Raw genomic sequence first — 16,209 nt, 5'->3', positions numbered from 1 at the left:
TTCGATCCAAAACTCAGGTAGAACTTACCTGATTTTCACGTAGAATGATAATCCCGGATAGAAATGTACTACCGTGGACCCCCGGTAATATGACCGTTTTTAATCTTAACACTTTTTAATTTGAACCCCGTTGGTTTGAACATCGTTCAAATTAAAAATGGTTCAAACGTCATTTACCACGTGGAATCGAGAGAAGAAAAATGGAACATCGCAGAATCAAAACAAACCAGCAAAGAGAATAGCCAGAAACCAGTTTTTCTGATGCTTATAGAGTAACCAAAAGTTGAAATTAAAAATGAACCCCGTTAATTTGAATGAGGTACCGTTCAAATTATCGGGGGTCCACGGTATTGGTTCAATAGTGTAAACAATTGAATTACCATACAATATTCGGTATACAATAGGATACATTGTTTCTTGATGGTTGCACAGAATGTATCAACACTGAGGATACAATACATCAACATATTTCTCTAATGTAACAATACTTGCAATTGTTTTTGAAACGTTTTCGTAAATAAGATTCATACATTGATAACTTTTGAAACGTTTCTTTACATTGCATATAAACTATATAACAATATTTGCCTCATAGCGTTAAATATGCATTTTTTCCCTTTAAATTGCACTGTTGAACAGTAAAGCTGTCACTACACACACAAAAAATCGTTGGCGAAATTAAAAACCCAGATTAATCCACCTAGCGTTGGTGGTGCCTTTCTCGCATTTAGTTGAGACAACAACCTTATATGAAGTATATATGGTCCGATGTACCATTTTCTTCATAACTTTCAAACGCAATGACCGATCGTTATAAAATTCAATAGTGATCAACAAGGCTTTGTCCCCTGTCGAATGAAACTTGTTGCGAGAAAATCGGTTAAGGATTACTATACGAAAAGTTGTCTAATGTTTTTCATAGCTTTTGTGCACACACATACGCACACACATACACAAACACATACACACATACATACACACGGACAGACAGACATGTGCTCAGCTCGTCGAACTGAGTCGATTGGTATATAATACTATGGGTCTCAGAGGCTTCTATCAAAAGTTCGTTTTCGGAGTGAAATGATAGCCTTTCGGTACAACTTAGTTGTACGAGAAAGGCAAAAACGTTGGTAAAATTAAGAAAATTAGTTAGTGATTTTCAGTAGAAAGTAAATGATTGTTAAATCTACCAATGCAAAAAATGTTGCCTCGGCAAGAGCTTTGACAAGAGGAATGTTATTAAAATAACATTTTCCTCTCAAAATAAATGGTAAATATTACATTAGTATCAACTAGTGGTACTTTCAAAATAACAATTGTGTTTCTTCTCAATTTTATATGCAAATTTTAAATTTAGTTTTGTTAAAATAAAAACATTCAAAATTCATTATTTTATTTCCATTTTATTATATTTTTGATCGTTTTGCAATCAGCATGGTTTGTATATTCTAAATAATGTGCCGCTGGGTCGCGTTTAAAGGTGGTAGCGGTCAACTTCTCTTTTTGCAGTCATTTTTCGGTGTTCCGGCGGGATTTTGCCGCGGATGTTTTATCCTCTTAATGAAATTTCCAGAGTCCAGCTGTGCTCTTCCAATATCTACGACGATCAATATAAATAGAAGAAAAGACTTTGTATAGTTTTCGCAAAGAAAATAGTTAGAAAACAATTACCTGTGGATCCATTTACTTCGTCGAAGGAGCAGCACTTGCTTTTTCTTTGAAACGGAGAGATTTTTCAAGTCCAGCCATTGACAGCTCGTATAGTTGCCAGATTATTTCTGTTTGTGTTGCCAAATCAATAAAATGAAAAGTTGATTTAAGATTATTTCATCTCTCATTTGAAAAATTTTCGCTTTCAAAGCTACAATGTTTTGTTGATGGAAAAGCTTTCAAATAGAATGTTTTGTATTCACAATAAAAGTTTCGTTGCTCAAAATTACTAGAAACGAACTACTTTCAAAACGAAAGTGCGATATTCTCAGAAACACAATTTTATTTCTCTCTGTGTACTGAGAAATCAAAAATCGTATTGTTTTACTATACAAATCCAATACAATCCATTGTATTTTGAACAGTATTGTTTGGATATTTCAACAATATATTAACTATATACACACTTAAAATAAATCACCGAATTCGGTAATATTTTACCGAAATCTCAACAGCAGAACTGTTCGGTAAATAATTTTACTGATTTTCGATTATTTTGACAGTTGAACAATGGAAATAATTACAAAAAATCTGTAAAATAATTACCGAACAGATCTGCTGTTGAGATTTCGGTAAAATTTACCGAATACTGTAAAATGAGTTAAGTGTGTACACTCTATTGTGTGACAAAAAAAGGTATGGAAAAATCTCAGATTTTGTATAGTTACGATACTTAACAACCCGTACATTCTATTACGAAAACTTCATTTACATTTGAGTATCCAGCTTTTTATTATAGCCACGGACAATTACCATAGTTGATTTTGACACATACCGTGTACAGATTTTATGGTATTTGCAATCCTAGTAGCCTTAGGCGACTTGCTAAAAAAATGACACGTCAGAATTTTGGCATTGTTTTGAAAACTCAATATTCTACATTTTATTCATGGTTTAAGATGTTTTCCTTTGTTTTTAATACTTCCTTTTTATTTTAGATGGACATGCACTCAGAACAGGACAAACCCAGTTGGAAAAGCCTTTTTCGGAACTTTTCATTCATCATTTACAAAGCTACGTCTTGGCTGTTTAGATGTCCCTTACATACAGAGCATGGCAAAGAAAATTAAATTGGAGTAAACATATTTTGAAGCCGGATTGGCCGAGGAGGAGGGAATGTAGGAGCAGAAGCTTGATGTTATATATTAATCCACAACCAGATTACCAAAACGAAATACCGCATTGTTATTCGGGCTTCACTTTCTATATTCAAAGACAGCTCCCGATTAAAAGCATCCTTATCTGTTCATTTTCATGCGTAAACTATTAGTTGTATTAGACAATCCACGCTTATACTTATGCGAAGTTCAGAATCCGCATTATTTCCAGTACTTCCAAAACCGATTCTAAAACCTTTTGCCAAATTATTTTTGGAATTATTTGGATCCGCTCTGATAGTTCAGTTACTGATGTGTGTCCTTCGATACCACCAATCTTATCTAATCAATCAATCACCAATCAATACCACCCGCATCTTTGAATTGGCACTGACTTAACCGTCACCGTACATTGGACTTTGTCAACATCAATGATAACTTTGTATTTAGACGTTAATCCTAATGCCTAAGCTAATTTTATAAAAAAGCGAGAGGCAAAGGAAGGAGGTGATTAATTTTTGAGCATATCCTAAGAGCAAAGTGATATGACAGCTATTTTCATTCGAATCGTCCACCCAAATAGTCTAAATCCAGGTCAAAAGAAAGGAACTAAAGCTGACAATTTTGAATTATTATAAAGTCTAGTTGAGAAGAACAGCGGACCATACCGGAGTAATTAGCCTGGAAATAATATATATATAAATGAATCTTAAAAGAATTAATATGTTTAGATCCTCTGTTTTGAATCTCAAAGCGAAAATTTTTGACATGTCAGTTGTTGAGAATGCCTTCAATGCTACTTTGATTGCGCTATAATATCAGTTCACGGCATGTGTCAAAACTGAATTACCATAGTTGATTTATGGTTAGCGTAAAAAGCTGGATATGGTTCATAACAATGCATTCTAATGTATTTCTATGTTTTCATTTGCAATATAATCTATTGCCAATTTAATGTTATTAATGGTAGTGTCACAATAAATTGTATTGTTATTCTAATGTATTTTTTATTCGGGATTCTATCGAAAAATCAGGTAAAAGTTACGTGAATTTCAGGTGAAAAAAATCTACGTACACTGCAAAAATTCCACACATTTGTATTGGCAAAAATCCATTAATTTAATTCATGATTCTAATTAGTGCACACATAACGTCTCTCCACGCGAAGTACAAATATAATCTATAATTAAATAAAATGTATGTGTGGTCCCTAATATGCAGTTATCCAGCTTTTTACGCAGGTCTTGCTATAAACTTTGAATCACCCCCTTTGACGTTTCATGTGTCCACTATAATTTTGTTGTATTTAGATCAAAGTATGCTGTTTGAAAAATATGAAGAAATGGAAACGTCACAAGAGATTTGTTTTCATAATCGATTTGAATTTTCGCTAACTAATTTCTGTCTTATTTTAGGTGGTAAATGCTGATTCCTGAACGTTTTGTGTTTCCCCCCTGGGCAACCGAATAAGTTTCGAGCATTCAAAATTGCAAGCAACATTTAAAAAAAAACATAGGTTCGTTTTCTCATAATACGTAGACGTATTGGAAGGATTGGTTCGGATGCACAGGCGCTTCCTATGGACAATATCTGTTAAAGATCTTTTTACGATTGAGTCACGATCTACTTAGGCTGTGAACCATTCCACCGATTCGTTTAACTTTTAGTTAAAATTTGACAGTTCGATGGTTATTTCGCCGTGGTTAAAAATAACCCTGCTCCGGAGCATGGTTAGATTTGACATTTCGGTAGTTAAACTTTGTTCGCGAGAAAATTGGCGCCAAATCCATTTCGTTCCGAATAACTATCAATCTGTCAAAACTCAAATGGGTCGGCTTCGGAGTAAAATTTTAACCACGATGGGAAAATAACCATCGAAGTGTCAAATTTTAACTAAAAGTTAAACGAATCGGTAGAATGGTTCACAGCCTTATACGATCCTTTTTGACACTGACCATTTAAAATTATATTCCTTCCATCTTTTCGACTCTTAAAATTCATTAAATTCGTCACGCAAAATATTTTTAAACCCCCTTCTCTCCACGTCACAATTTTTGTGTTAAACTTTTGGTTAGACCTTTAGAGCTTTTTGTACAGATAGTCATGCTTTACCAAAGTTCCCTCAACATTTAATGTGCAGAGTTTTATATGCTTCACTCACGTAAAATACCTTCCGAAGTTTATAAGTTTGCCTTATGAAAATTAGCCACAAGGAATCGGCATGGAATTCATAAGGCAGCCTTATGAACCAGCATGAACTTTGGATGAACGTGATCCATAATAAGCATATATGTTTATCTTATGTTTACCTTACTAATTTCATAATGCCACCTTAAGAAATTTCATAAGTTGGATTAATGAAATTCTTACGATTTCAATATATATTCTTATCAATGAATTATTTATTTCAGTAAAAATAAAATAAAGTTGTTTTAGTGAATAAAAGCAGGTGGCAGTACTTTCTTTATTTATCATCATTACCATTTAACATATTTACAAATTCGCACAAGAATCCTGCTATAATAGTTCGTTTTGACCAATAAAATGACAATGCAATTTTGGTGGTAACATTACTGCTGATTGAACTTTTCGTGCTCATCGTGAAAAAGCTGCTGGTGGTAATGCTAAATACCAGTTTACTGCAGGCTGCAATAGAGAAAACAAATTTGTGAATATAGATTCATGTCTAAGGATCATATGAATGGCTGATATGTGACTCAAGGATGTTATCGATCATTTAGTAATTCGCGTTCGATCATTTAGTAGTTTGTCAATCACTCATTCCAAAAGCTGAATTTCAAAATGTGTTGTATGTGACTTCTAGTGCGAAGGTTTTTCTGCAACTCTGCCTTATGATTCGTTGTTTGATTTCCACTAGTAACTGAGTTAAAGCTATGGTTTCAGTAACTTAGACTAAATGATACAAAGCAAGACCATGCTGAGGGTGGCTGGGTTCGATTCCCGGTGCCGGTCTAGGCAATTTTCGGATTGGAAATTGTCTCGACTTCCCTGGGCATAAAAGTATCATCGTGTTAGCCTCATGATATACGAATGCAAAAATGGTAACTTGGCTAAGAAACCTCTCGGTTAATAACTGTGGAAGTGCTTAATGAACACTAAGCTGCGAGGCGGCTCTGTCCCAGTGTGGGATGTAATGCCAATAAGAAAAAGAAGAAGAAGAAGAAGTTACTGCAACTAGCGCTATAACTCCGTTATTAATTGAATTCTAACAACGGACTATTAGGCAGAGTTGTAGAAAAACCTTCGCTTTAAAAGTCCACCATACAACACATTTAGAAATTCAGCCTCTGGAATTAATTATTGACAAACTACTAAATGATCGAATGCAAATTACTAAATGATTGATAACATCCTTGTATGTGACATATACGCAATGATTCTGGATATAAGGAATTTGAAAGAATGTGTGAGCGATATAAATCGCGTTTAGTGTGCGCCTTATCGAAGACTATCAAGAAGACTATATACTTACTTGAGCTGCGATTAATACTTGGTGTTCGATTGATACTGTCAGAAAAAATCTTCTGCTAATTTCCAAAACACTTTTTACTAGTTTATTTTGATGAAGGGAAATCCATTAGCTTTGCTGTTTTTATCGGCGCCTTATGCGATATGACCAGCAATTTTGTCCGGTATCATCACTACTTAGTCGTTTGTGAAACTCCTCCGAAAATTGCTCCATAAATCGCTGAATTTTTTCCTTGATAAATTTTATCGCCTAACTTGCTTCCGTACTTGCGCTGCAAAGTGGACCTCGGTTCACTCTGTGTTTCTCCATATGTATAAGGGTTGCGTTAGGACCTATTCTTGAAGCTAACCAATCGAAACATCTCGCATGCATTGGTGACGTAATCCGATGGCCTTCTTGGTGATTATTGGGGACCATCAGATGGTCCTACGTTAGCTGGGAAGAGAAACCTGGTGCACTCTCTAACCTGGTGTCGAATGACTCCAAAAAAGAAAATCACACCGGTATCGATATCGCAGTCAGAGCCTCGGTCAGAGGTATACGAACTCTTAAACGCATCTGACGACGTTCAGCGTTTACCTGCAATTAGATCATTAGGGTCTGTTATTTACCTATTTCCCACAAATAAGAAATGTTATGACCTTACCTCACAATAATGTAGTTAATCGTAAATGCCTCTTCCTTAAAAGCATCACAATCAAAGACTGATTTATCAGTCTTTATCACAATCATAAGACATTGACTACCATACCCGGCCGAAACGAACTCGTACCCTCGTATGCCACCGATATTTATTCCTTTTATATTGATTCAATTTCGACCAAACCGACCAGACGCATTGTTGAAGATATCGAATTTATTTCGAACAATTCTGGTGGGGTATACAGTACGCTGGTGTGGGCGGGATCATTCTCGGGTTTACTTGAAGTAATCTGATGTTCTGTAGGTGTATGATCGGTGACGGGATTATTTTATGCGGCAGGAAGCAACAGTTCAGCAGCTCTTTATCTGTGCCCTCTATACTCCGCCCGCTGCCGCATCCGTTGGATCTGCTGGATTTGAACATCGGAAATTAACATATTAGAATATTACCATATTCAGAATTATATCCCAGCACTTTTAGACAACTTCTCACCTGTATCTGATAATGAAAGATTATCCAAAACCGCGGCACTGCATTTAGTATTTGTAAATTTGCTGGTTTGTTAAAAATGTGGTTGGCCGGGATGCAAAACAATGAAAACTATGACGTTCATATTTTCCTGTGGATGAACACATGAAATGACATATTGCTCCATAAGTTTACCTTATGAATTTCATTCATAAGAAAACACACTGGGATTCATAAGGCAAATGTATGGAATAAATATTAACCATTATGAATTTCATAGAATCCTTATGAAATGAATATGAAATGAACTTTTAGTGTTTCATAAGGCATAACTTATGAATTTCTATATTTTATTTACGCCAGTGTTGTATTGTCGAATCATCATGTTAAAGCATATTCAAAATTTACCATCGAAGCAAATGGTAGAATTTTTGGTATTCCATCTTTCAAGTAATTGTAAGTAATTTTTAAACAGCAACTATGATTCAGAAACTATTTCACAAGGAGCACCTTCCTTTTAACATCAAACGCCTCGGGTAAACCATAGAAGTCCTTCTGCTTGACTGTCGTCAGGAAATTTATGCATGAGGTTTCGACAGATCTACTCATTCTGGGGTAAGAATTTTGGTTGGAATAGCCAAATTTGAATTCAGGGGAAAACCAGATAAGTAATAGTAGTTGATGGCCGGTTCTAGATCAGCTGCGGTTGATATTTATCCAATTTGATGTGCATCTAAATAATCTAGAAATAAAAAGTAGGATGAAAATTTACCATGATATGAAAGCATTTATCAACAATTGAATGAAAATTTATGACAGATAGAAAAACAAATTTAAATTCAAGGCTACTTTGATGCTGCTGATGAAAGTTGTACACGGCAGATGTCATGGTTGAATAACCCCTCATCAGCATTATAGCTAGCGTAAAAAGCTGGATAGAATTTATGTGTGGGTACAAATTGCATATATCTGGGTCGCCAAATTGCACAAATTTATGGGTGCGACAAATATATTCAATATAAAGAATTTTCTCGGTGTACTTTTTCAGGTGGAAACAACGTGCAGATTTTTTTTTGGTGCTCCTATTCGACCACCCTTTTAGAGCATCACATCATAGTCAGGAACTAATAACCGGGACGTGATTGTCCCGAAGAACCGATTAAAAATTCATGCAACCCAGAAGAGCTCACGAGACCAGCACCGCCAGAGGCGCTAGTGTAGTTTACTCACATTATGGTTAAATTTATTTTGAAGTGTTTCGGAAAGTGTAGACTTTTTTTGACAGATTCCTAACCTCAAACCCCTGTATATTTTATTTACGTTTTATCTGAGACAAAACAAAAATATTTGTGTGTTGTTCCGCCCGGAAGCAACCTTTGCGGCGTATAATCTGTTGATTTATTTTTCATTGTCGTGATACTATTCCGGATTATTAAGTTTTTAGTCGCTGTAGCCGTCTGTGGACATGTCCGAAAACGTCACACAAAAAATGGAGAAGAGAATAGCGCTGGTAAAACGAAAACTGCCAGACGACAAGATCACCCAGGACAACTGCCGCTGCCACAATATCTTACCGATAGGTTCGAAGCGCTTAGTTTCATCAACGTCGGGCTAGTGTCACAGAAGAGCTTCTCCAAGCTTCCGGCCCTCTGCAAGCTGCAACTATCCCACGCCGCATTTAAAATTCCCTGAGATACCTCACCGTTAGCAGCTGGCTGATACACAGCTGAACCTGTCCTGCAAACTGGCGAAGGACTTAGATGAGCTGCAACAGTAGAAGGGGCTGGAAAACTTTGAAGTACTGAGGCTGTTCAACAATAAGGTTACGATGACTCCTACAAAACAAAAAAATCCAAAAGTCTTCTAGCTAATCTCCTCCCTGAAGTATTTGGATGCATCCGACCGAGAAAACGACGCGGCATGATGAGGAGGACCTCAATGTTGATGTTTGATTAGAATTTCGAAGAAGACGAATCAGACTGGAACGAGGAGAATGGGGAAGTCGATAAAACCTTCCACGAACGCACCGATGAGGATGAAGACGACGGAGAAGATGAGTGATAGGAAGTTCAGAGTCCACTGTAGTTATTTATTATAAAATCGTCTAGGATTTCTTATATCTGTGGTGGACATAGATAATTTTTTAAATACTGTCAAATAAAATATCAAAGGATTATCAGGAACAATGCTAGATGACTATGAGTAATTTCTCCAGGAATTCCTGGAAGGGATCTTCTGAGATTAGCTATAGAATATTCTCGACAAGGAGAGCTTGTACTAACCCGAAAAAACGTTTTATGTGTTCTTCCGTTTTTTTTTTGAAAATGAACTGTATATGGTAGTCTTTGGTGAATATGCATACCGTTATACTACCGGAGTAGGAGCGACGACCTCAATATTTAAACATAAATTGGTATGAACTAGCCTTGCATAAGAGGTAAAATATCTAAAAATAATACCAAAAACTTATATGCAGAATACTTTAGGCATAACATGCTTATGTAAACCGTCTAAGACGAATTAAGTACTGTCCATTTAATTCCACCAGTTAATTTTCGTTATCTTTGCAGATACGTATTTCGACCACAACTGTGTGGTCGTCTTCAGTGTCTTGTACTTGACTCGAGTCAAGTACAAGACACTGAAGACGACCACACAGTTGTGGTCGAAATACGTATCTGCAAAGATAACGAAAATTAAATGGACAGTACTTAATTCGTCTTAGACGGTTTAATTCATTCCACTAAAAGAGCTTAATATATTTTTTTGATGCTTATGTATTTTAATACCAAACGAATAATTATTGGTCACATGCATTTGGTATTGAAATTCAATTTAATAACTGAGTGTTATTGCTCAAGTATTGTACATATTAGTTTTTGGTATTATTCATTTGGTATTTTACCTCTTATGCAGGGCTAGTTCATAACAGAGTATGATATCAATAACAGAATTAGGTATTATTCAGCCAATTTCTACTGCTCGGATACGAGCCGAGTTACGAGCAATATTGTCAAATATTTGTCTGATAATATGGGACTTTGGCTTGATTCTCAAATTTTCTTTGAAATCACTGGATTTCTGTCTGGTTCTTACGTTAATTCATTGAGTCTTTCACCCTGGAGTTTTGATATATGCACATTCCTGTAAGCGTAAAAACATCTTTCAAAGTTCATTCAAGCATTCAAGAACTTTTTTCATTGTGAACTCTAGCATAAATTCCTGCTGGAATTGTATAGGGAATTATTGTTCGAACTAACAGGAGAGATACCTGGTCAGACTACATGAGGTTCTCCTGGCAAAATTTCGAGAGTGGGAAATTTTGACGAAATTTCGTGTGACATGCCTTGCAAAACTGTTGACGAATTTTTACTTTGTTTCCTCATGGATTCTTCCAGGAACTCTTCCTGTTGTTCCTTTAGTTTCCTCCTAAAGTTACTTCCAGCAAATCTCATGGACTTAATTCCTCAAATGCTCCTACAATTCCTCAAGCAAATTCTTCTTCAAACGCATTGCTGATAACTGTTACTTGTCATCTGGTGCTACAGAATGGCAATATGTCATGAGTCTGACTCTATAGAGAGTCAGACTCATGACATATTGCCATTCTGTAGCACCAGATGACAAGTAACGATTGAAGTAAATTTCCGTCCTTAAGGGGTCCATTACTAGTACTCACCCTAGATTCATAGTTAGTATATTTACCTAAAGTTTAGGTTTGTTTACTGCCGTCATACGCATATTTGTCCCATGTTTGCTGGGATTTCGTATGTACATGGGACAGTTATGCGTATAACGGCAGTTTAGGTCCTAAACAATAGTGCTTTTGTTTAGCGTACAAATACAACGATGTCAGGCCAATAGGCCGAATGAGAAGAATGAATCAACAAGTGAGAAATTAGTAGTTCTTCCTTCGCCTGTTCCTTTCTTCTTCTTCCTTTTTCTTTTCTTCTCTCTTCTATTTTCTTCACTCTTCCTTCTTCCTTCTCTCTTCTTTTTTCATTTTCTTTGTTCCTTCTTCTTTCTCGGTCCGGTGTAGGACGTTTCGGGTGGAAAACATTCTCGACTCTCTGAGCATAGTGAATCTCCTGTACTTGCGACACAAGATACATATATTCATACAATGGGGGGCATAGAAAAACCACAAAAACTTTCAATAAAGTAAGGAAATGCTAATAGAATACTAAATTGAAAAGCAGGCCAAGTTCCAGTTGGAATGTAGAGCCATAGAAAAAGAAGAAGAAGAAGGGTATTGTAAACGTTAATCGTAATGTGTTTTCATCGTGAGACCTATATTCATATGTAAGTAAATCCTTTTTCTGGAGTGTGATACTCTCGAAACAAATTTGATTTTGATATGGAATTCTACGGCGAGTTTTTTTTTCTCAGCGGTACCGAACATCAAATCAAACTAAGGTGAAGTTCACGCGCCAAAATGTTTGGCTGCTTTTTTATTGGTTTTGTCCCAATGAATTATTGGCAGTGGCTGATTTTCTACCCGCCGCTTTTACAACCAGGCGCTATCGTATATGCGCAAATAGCCAGCATGCGTTAACCGCCAGAAATTTGTATGGTGAAAGACATGTAACGCGGGTTTTCTCAAAATTAGGATCTTTTCATGAAAATCTATTTGGTACCGGTTATGTAGGAAGGTGTCCGCTACTACGCCTCACCAAATATTTTTTCAATGAAGGTGCTTAATTTTGAGAAATCGAGCCTTAGATGCCTTTCGCCATACTGATTTCAGAAAGTTAACTGCTAGTGTGCCGCTGTAAGCACGCTCAAAGCAGGTGATTCATTAGCAAACTCCAACTAAGAAGAGTCCTGACAGATCTTAATTGAAGATATGCTAATTAGGAAACGTTCACTTTAATATATAGCAGCAACAAATTTAGCACTTAATATATAGGAATCATCGCTGGGTTCGATTCCCGGTGGTCTAGGCAATTTTCGGATTGGAAATTGTCTCGGCATAAAAGGGCATAAAAGCATCATCGTGATAGCCTCATTATATACGAATGCAAAAATGGTACCACGGCTTAGAAACCTTGCAGTTAACAACTATAGAAGTACTGAATTAACACTTAGCTGCGATGCAGCAATGTCCTAGTGGGGGATGTAATGTCAATAAGAAAAAGAAGAAGCAGCTTTGCAGTGGAATGTGGTCCTTCTATTATTTCCAAACGCTAACGAACCTAGCGATGGAAGTCAAGCTTTACTGAACAACAAGCATAAGAGAAAGCAGTAGCGCATGCTTATCTGTATCTTCCTTTCGTCTTGAATATATGGGAGTGTCGTTCCTTCATTGTTGATACACAAAGAGTCCTTGAAGTTTATTCTATAATGTATATCTATTTTGTTAAATTAGGGTACTTTGAAGACGAACTCCTTGTCAGATAGCCAATTTTGCATCAACCACAACAGACCAACTATTAAAGTAAATCAATAGGTTCCCCTTAGTTCTCAAATCCTTGCCTACTGGTGAGCCCACTTAGCTTCGGCCGACTTTACATATGTCATCAAGCTCCTATTTATCGTTGGTGACTCGCTGTTCCCAAAACTCATTGCCGATACTTAACGTTGATTTTCCAAACCCGGCGCTTCGCCACGAGCGGGATTTTTATTTGTAGCTGGGCATGTCTGATAACCTAGGGGAGGATCACTTATAAACTTCCTTAAGTAAGTCTCGCAGACAGACGTAGACGGGACATCATTCCTCCTTTCATAACGCCTACGTTGAATCTGATGGTTCATTCAAGGCTTGTTTTAGGTATTACGTTTTGTGCTTGACTGGAATAGCGAAACTTCAACCTACTGCCTGGCGATTTCATTTGTTTGTCCAATTGCAATCGCAATTTTCACAAACAATACTTTAGGCGAGATGCAGTTCTGGAAGCGGATTGTTCCAAAGATCAGCATATACAAACTTCAGTATTTGCATCACCTGGAGGTTACTGATGTGTTCTGTTGCTCTTCCCATCGCAAATCTTAGTAAAAACGGGACATTGTTTTGCTATTGAATTCCAACAAAAGTTTGTTCCGAAGAAGCGCAAGCATGCGGTCAGTGAACGGGATCGGTTTAGTTAATATCGACGCGAATCTGTAGAGAGAATGCACTGGATTACGGTAATTGACGATCACTAAACTACATATATGTGAAACAATGTTTTTGATCTATGCTTACTTAACAGAGAGGTCATGAAGCGGTGATAATTTTCCTTAGCACGCTGCGCAGCCGTAATGTGGATATGTCCTCCTAGTTATCATCCAACCAAAGTGTCTGTGCCTTTTAGGCTTGAGAAGTGTAGCGGTATAACAAATCGTTATCCTAAGTAAGTTCAATGCCTAAACGCAGCTCTGTTGACGCCTTGGCATTCCACATCCGATTTATGGTTCTAGCACAAAGTTCCAGTACAAATCCGTAGAACTTTGGAAGCGTGAGGTAAGAATCGAGTTATTAGATGAGCGTCCTGACCACAAAAAAGCAATTGAAATATTGAATTTGTCGCAATTGCAACAGTAGATACTCACGATTTGTGCACGAAATTAGCATTTAGCAACTGGAGAAGCAAAACCGGTCCAAAACAAAAACATCAATGCTGTCAACGGAGAGTGCACGGTGAGAAAATCAAACGGAAAAATTAATAATTGACAGCGCTATATAGGGTCTTTTCATTTGTATACCTAGAACTCTACACACCGATGGAGACTTGAAGCGCAACACGAAAAAAATCCAAGTGTCACGTCCCGGTTATATTAGTTCCTGTCATAGTCGAACAGGGAATTTTGAAAATCATTAGTTCAGAACATTGATAAACTTCCCCAATGTGCTGAAATGTGATAAAACTAAAACGTTAGTTCGACCTTAAATAAAGGTGGTAAGCAAATAAATAGGCCAAGTCGAATATTAGTTGAATCAAATGCTGAAATGAAATCTGTCTAGCGAATTATTCAACATCTATTTTATTCAGCTATGAAGATCACAAATAAACAATAATTCGACTTAGATGCTTATTTGCAGTTTGTCATTGTTTGTTGGGTAGGTTCAGCCCCGTGGCAAGAGATGCTTCTCAGCGTAGCGAACATCTTCATGAATATGTCCAGCATACATGTTGAAAAGTACTTCTCCCGAATCGTGCCTTTACAAGCAACTGGTTTTTATCCAAAATATTGTTGGCTACACTTGGGGATCGTTCAAAAATTACGTCCATCGTTTTTCGGCATTTTCAACCCCCCTCCCCCCCCATGTCACAAGCTGTCACAAATCACTGACCCCCCCTCCCCCTGTACGTACATGTGTCATTTTTATTTTGGTGATTATTTAAGTTTTTCTTTTTCGTACACTACTTTTACAATAGCATAGTGAGTTATGTCCCTTACTAACAGTTTGAATATATGTTTTTAAAATGCAAATTGTCCCTAAAATACTTTCATTTTTTTTAGGGTGGACGTCACAAAAGACGAACCCCCCTCCTTCCCCCTGTCACAAACTGTCACAAAATTCCGCTCCCCCTCCCCCCCTCAAACCTTGGACGTAATTTTTGAACGACCCCTTGTTCAATTTGGTCAAAAATGATACGAGTTATTCTGGGCATGTAAATATAATCCTAAAACATCTTTCAGCACACCATTGATTTCATTTCATTTTCACTAAGGGGCCGTTCAAAAATTACGTCCAAGGTTTGAGGTGGGGAGGGGGGTCAGAGTTTTGTGACAGTTTGTGACAGGGGGAGGGAGGGGGGTTCGTCTTATGTGACGTCCGTCCACAAGAAAAAAATACTGAAAGCATTTTAGAAACAACTTGCATTTTAAAAACATTCAAACTGTTAGTAAGGGACATAACTCATTATGTTATTGTGAAAATAGTGTACGAAAAAGATAAACCACAGTAATCGCTAAAATATAAATGAGACATGTACGTACAGGGGGAGGGGGGGGGGTCAATTATTTGTGACAGTTTGTGACAGGAGGGGGGGAGGGGGGTTGAAAATGCCGAAAAACGATGGACGTAATTTTTGAACGATCCCTAATGAATGTTGTTCGATTTGCATCCCCGGACCATTTCAACTGTGATGCTCGTCACAGTATAAACAATAATAATATCTTTTGTTTGATTCGGAGCGGGAGAACAAGCTACGACATGTGATTTCTTGTAGCGTTTGATTTCACCTGTAGATTCCCTCCAATTCGTAAGTTTATTATATTTTATCATCAAATAACATAATTCCCATGGTCAATGATGTAAATCTTGCAAATTATTTTGAAAACAATTTTCAGATTTAACCAAAACAAATAGTAAACAAAACACATGATGTTTATTTTCGTACAATAACAACGGACGGTAATGAGCTACCGTCCGTGGACATGGTGGCTATTGTCAAACCCCTTGTGATAGTATAGGACGCCAGGGGGGTGGGTAGGTTCATTATTTGACGTTTGAGCGCACATTACCCCCCTGCTGGCGACACAATATTATGCAGGCAGTTTAGTGATGGGCCAAACACAATGGATACGTTTGCGTGCGTTTTGACAGTTTTTCCATGGGAAAACTGTCAAAACGCACGCAAACGTATCAATTGTGTTTGGCCCATGAGAAGCTCTTGTTTACAAAAGCAGTTTCGCCCTTTTGAAATGTTGGTGCCGAGATTAACAAACATGATGCCGTGTGCATCCCACTTTAAATTATTTTATAGTTATCTTGGTGGGCAAGATCTTGGGAATGAACTTCTGCAAACAACTCATGTGTGGATTAACCATGCATGGCCGCCTATGTTGACAAACGGTCGATCGTTTGTTGTCAG

At 37.1% G+C, this 16,209-nt stretch overlaps 2 long non-coding RNA genes and 1 pseudogene across 3 annotated transcripts; 1 reads left to right on the top strand and 2 right to left on the bottom strand.

The window, feature by feature from the left end:
- Positions 1-5,263: 5,263 nt before the first annotated feature.
- On the bottom strand, positions 5,264-7,554 carry LOC134208309 (uncharacterized). 2 transcript variants are annotated; one of them, XR_009978609.1, is made up of 4 exons: positions 7,433-7,554; positions 6,944-7,349; positions 6,301-6,876; positions 5,264-5,453 (listed from the first exon to the last, which is right to left on the bottom strand). It is a non-coding gene; the product is annotated as an uncharacterized LOC134208309 (long non-coding RNA). The 2 variants fall into 2 exon arrangements; XR_009978610.1 differs by having other exon boundaries at positions 6,944-7,346.
- A 1,238-nt stretch (positions 7,555-8,792) lies between these two features.
- Positions 8,793-9,507, top strand: LOC134208308 (acidic leucine-rich nuclear phosphoprotein 32 family member A-like; annotated as a pseudogene).
- Positions 9,508-12,731: 3,224 nt separating this feature from the next.
- On the bottom strand, positions 12,732-13,999 carry LOC134208307 (uncharacterized). The gene is made up of 3 exons (XR_009978608.1): positions 13,940-13,999; positions 13,593-13,878; positions 12,732-13,508 (listed from the first exon to the last, which is right to left on the bottom strand). It is a non-coding gene; the product is annotated as an uncharacterized LOC134208307 (long non-coding RNA).
- Between the last annotated feature and the right edge of the window lie 2,210 nt (positions 14,000-16,209).

The sequence above is a fragment of the Armigeres subalbatus genome, chromosome 1 (genome assembly GCF_024139115.2).
Source record: "Armigeres subalbatus isolate Guangzhou_Male chromosome 1, GZ_Asu_2, whole genome shotgun sequence".
Lineage (NCBI taxonomy): Eukaryota > Metazoa > Arthropoda > Insecta > Diptera > Culicidae > Armigeres > Armigeres subalbatus.
This window is presented reverse-complemented; position numbering and strand designations above follow the sequence as displayed.